Here is a 4,500-nt window from a genome sequence, read left to right on the forward strand (position 1 = left end):
CCTTTACCATTTGAGTAAAAATGTGTTTTTTGTGAGTGCAACACTCATTAAGAATTTTTTTATTTTTTATTTATATATAATTTATATGCGTTTTGTTTATGGCCGCTTCAACTTTATAGCTTACCATATTAGAAAGAGAAAAACATGTAATTTCAATACTATGATTTCCTAAATAAAAGTGTTTTCCCTTCAGAAACAGAGTTCAGTGAAATACATAGTTAAAGCCAACTTTATTGTAAACCAAAAAAATACACCACTACTCCAAAGCTAGAACAAACTGTTACCTTCACACTCTAATGTGCAATGTATAGGTTACTGAGTTAATTAAGAAGTCTGGGGGTTTGAGGAAGAAGGAGAAGCTTTTGCAGGGCCTTGCAGACGAAATGCATGAAAGTAGGGTAAACAGGGAGATGTGGTGATCCTTGTTCTCATCACTATTTGGAAGACTGAGCGGAAGCAGTCCTCTACCAGATGGAAGCTGTGGCTGTCCTCACCATCACCTCATCAAAACAAAAGGTAGTGCAATCAGAATTGTAGATTAGTGAAATGTTCATTATTATGTAGGTCAAAACCTTCTCTAATGTAAGAACACACAATACCAGACAAAAAATTAAACCAAACAAGAGGACAGGCCTGTCTGTGCTAAAACAACAGATAAACAGTTGTAACAATTCAAATATAAAATCTAAACAGTATATACCAATTAAAATCTTCTATTACCTATCTTACTGTTGGTACATACAAACTTACATACCTTCACTCCTGAGCTGGGCAGCAGATGTCCGTGTACCAACAGTCTGCAGTGATTTCTCTGTTTGACAGCCTCCTTGCATGTGGGCAACTGGGATTTGCCCTCCTACAGTATAGAAAAGACTGTTACATATACTGTAAATTGTATTGGTCCTACAAATATAATGGCTATGGTACAAGCTATAGGTAACTGACCAGATAAGCAGCAGGTATTGTAGAGATGTGACTAATTAGCAACTAAGCTTGCAACACAACACAATAATCATTCCAACTAATCATGTTAGAATTTCATAGAACAATGACATAACCCCAAATCACAAGTTGATTTAGGCTGTGACACAGGACGGGGTAATAACAAACATAACCGTTCATCTGCAGTTTCTTTTTGTAGCGATCGACCAGCTGTAGCTCTAAAGTGCAAAGGCCTAAAGGCATGCTAACGGCTAACGCAACACAAACAGGAGCGGCAGCACGTCAACAGGACAAAAGCTTGATCCACCGTTTCCTGCCTGTCGCCGATCGAAGGCCCATCGCTATTAGCTGTTCCCCACACAGGTGTGTGATTGCACCAACTCAGAGTAGCACATTTGAAAGGGACAAAGGCTCAGTTGACTCACTGTAGCCGTTAGCGACGCTAGCGATTAGCTTGTCTCACATGTGGGTTACTGCATTTTAAACAGACCCAACTAACATATTTAGATATCACAAGTATCAAGCACAAACTTACTACAGCGAGCTAGATCCACCGCTTCCTGTCTGTCGCCACTGGAAGGGCGATAACGATCAGCTGTTCCCCGCAGGTGTATGAGATTACAGAAAAAGGACAGACGCTAGACCCACCGCTCCCTGCCCACAGCCGCTCGATGCCGATACGATAATTATAGCTTTTCTCCACACAGGTGTGTGGCTGCAGGAGCCCACATGAGCACATTTGAAGGGGACAAAGGCTCGGTCGACTGGCTGTACCCGTTAGCATAGCTAGCTAGTAACTTGCCCCACACATAGGTTACTACATTTTAAACGGACAAACTAACATTTTAAAACATTATAAATATCAAGCATGTACTTACTTCAGTGAGTGGATGACAGACTTTAGGAATAGGTCCTTTTTTTCCAACAGGAGCCGTGAAACAAATCCAGCATTGTACGCACCCTCGTTTGAAATGCACATACGTATAAATGCTGAGGCAGTGTTTCTGGCACCGGTCCGTTAAAAAATAAAAGTGACCCACAAATCCTCACTTGTTGATCCCTTGTTAAAGTGAATAGACTTTGGTGTTGGTTAGAACACCCAAGAACCGAACTATTTCTATGGGAGGACTTGAACGCTGCCGTGCTGGTCTGTTCTTGGTGAGTGAGAGGGGGGAAATGGCGGAAGTCCAGTTTTGGTTCGGGATCATTGTGGGGGTGGTGATTCAGGATTTACAGGGAGAACTTCCGACCAAGGTGACGACAACTGGGACCCGGTCTCAGAGTAGGTCGTGGTCTGTTTTCATTGGGTGAGAAAATTTACGTTTTCAAAATGTGAAAAAAGCAGGAAATGCATTTCTACTGTGCTCAGTGTGTGTATATGTGACCCATAGAGTCATAGGAACGCTCCAAAATGTCTAAAAAGTGGATTTTGCATGATATGAACCCTTTAATTTTTTTTTATTTTTTTTTATTTTTTTTTTGTTCTGTCCAGCAGTTAAGCAAGCAGCATATATTACGCTGAATGCCATATTGTGATGGACAGCTTTGCTTTAACAAGAAGAGTATATATAGAATATATATACTCTTCCTGATTTATGGTTTATTTAATGGTTTATTTAGCTAATCCAAAATGTGTGTGATGTTGCTGTGTTGGTGGACAGGTTAGGTTTCTGCTTTAGGGTGTGTATGCGGGAGGGTGGGGGGGATAAGGGGTGCAACCAGCTGCTGAAACCAAGCAAATCTGTTAAGTAAACAATCGGAGCAAAAAAATAAATAAATAAGAAGCATGGATGTACCTTAGGCTAACACATTCATAACTAAACAATTTTTGTACTGTGGTTTACCTTGGAGATTAATACTAATACCAATAATAGTGCTAAGGTATGTGCACATACTAATACAAACATATACATGCAATATACATACATATGTGCATTATTATACATATCCCATACTACTTAATAAAAGTCATGACATACAACACCACAAATTCCATATTCACACATTATTCATATCGGTAGTGATAAGTATCAATAATACTTACAGTTGGATTTGGAAAGTGTCCCACTACAAGGTTAGTAAGGCTGTAGCTTATCATTATTCACCCAAAGGGTGAGGCAGACGTTGGTGCATGAACAATGCCACTTGTGGAAGCCAGGGTGATGTGAGGGGCTCCGCCACTACGCCCATCCAGCAAGCAGAGGAAGGAATCCTAGCAGCCAGGGAGCCCACACACCTTCAGTTCCAGGAGGGCAGGTGTTGCGACCCAAGCCGCCCACACAGAGCCCCCCAGGCAGAGCTGCAGCAGCCACAGAGACAGCACCCGAGGCCAGAGTGGGCCACCGGGGGTCAACGCTGTCCGCCCCATGAGAACCAGGGGCAAACACTCCCCCCGGCGGGAGGGTCGGCCTGAAAGAGTAGAGCCCGAGGACCCACGGTCCGTAGGGAGCCCGCCAGAAGATGCCCCCGCGCCCAGAGTGGGGCCCGCCCCCAGCCCACCACCCCCACGGGCGGAGCGGGGCCTACCCCATCGGCCCGACCTCATCCCCTGGCGCTACAGCGGCCTGCAGCACAAGGCCAGCAATTGGTGGGGTCAGCAGAAAAGAGACCACCCAGGCAGACGATCATCGTACCCCGGGCGAAAAACCGGACCCCCCACACTTCAACCGCACCACACGCATACCAACTCACACAAACACAGACAGACAGATGATATGAACCCTTTAAAGCTAAAAATCTGGATTGGTGCTTTTATTTTGAAAGGATATGGAAAAGGCCTTTGCAGGTATTTGTTAAACAGTATATTAGTCTAATTAACTAGTCATAATAAACCTGTTCAAAGCAGAATTATTGCTATCTTTACCAAAAGAGCAGGATTGGGGCTTTTATTTTGAAAGGATGTGGAGAAGCTGTGTGTGCTTAATAGCTAAAATATAAAATACTCTCATTAACTAATCACAATTGTCCATTTAAAAGCATAAATAGTCCTATTAAAGCTAAAAGTTGGATCATCAGCTCACTGAGCAAAAGGAGTTTGACTTTTAAGTCAAAGTGCTAATGAACTCAATCCCTTATCTGCTGCAGCTGCGCCGTTGTCATGGGGACGGCGCTCCAAAGGCAGGGACCTGCAATTATCAGCACAAAAAGCTGGAGTGAGGCTGATTTCCACCCCAGCTTAACAGGCTTGTTACACCAAAACCATAAAGATTAACACAAAAATAACTTCACTTTATGAATCTCAAGGTGTCAATGAGCACCTGGAGTGCGTTTTATGCTTGAGGATTGAAAATTGTGGCCACAGTCACGATTTAAAAAAAGCCTGTCCCTCTGTGATTTTACCCAGAAGTCAGAGAGTATTTTCCATTGGAGTAAATGGGAGGATTTCTGGAACTCTCTGTGCTTTGAGGCAGATACAGACTAAAGTGTAGTTTTGATGGCTTAGCCAGGCACATCATTGGTAAGAAGACAAGTATGACTACAAACGAGTGAAGAAAATGCGTTGATAGAGTGAAAACTGTGGCTGTAGTGACGAGTTAAAGAGAAAAGTTCTGGCGTAAG

The 4,500-nt window shown here is 43.0% G+C and overlaps 1 long non-coding RNA gene across 1 annotated transcript; it reads right to left on the reverse strand.

Moving 5' to 3' along the window:
• Positions 1-211: 211 nt before the first annotated feature.
• Positions 212-4,087, reverse strand: LOC129604816 (uncharacterized). Its single transcript, XR_008696073.1, has 3 exons — positions 1,821-4,087; positions 755-856; positions 212-500 (listed from the first exon to the last, which is right to left on the reverse strand). It is a non-coding gene; the product is annotated as an uncharacterized LOC129604816 (long non-coding RNA).
• Positions 4,088-4,500: the final 413 nt, after the last annotated feature.

Source organism: Betta splendens, chromosome 11, assembly GCF_900634795.4.
Source record: "Betta splendens chromosome 11, fBetSpl5.4, whole genome shotgun sequence".
Classification (NCBI taxonomy): Eukaryota; Metazoa; Chordata; class Actinopteri; order Anabantiformes; family Osphronemidae; genus Betta; species Betta splendens.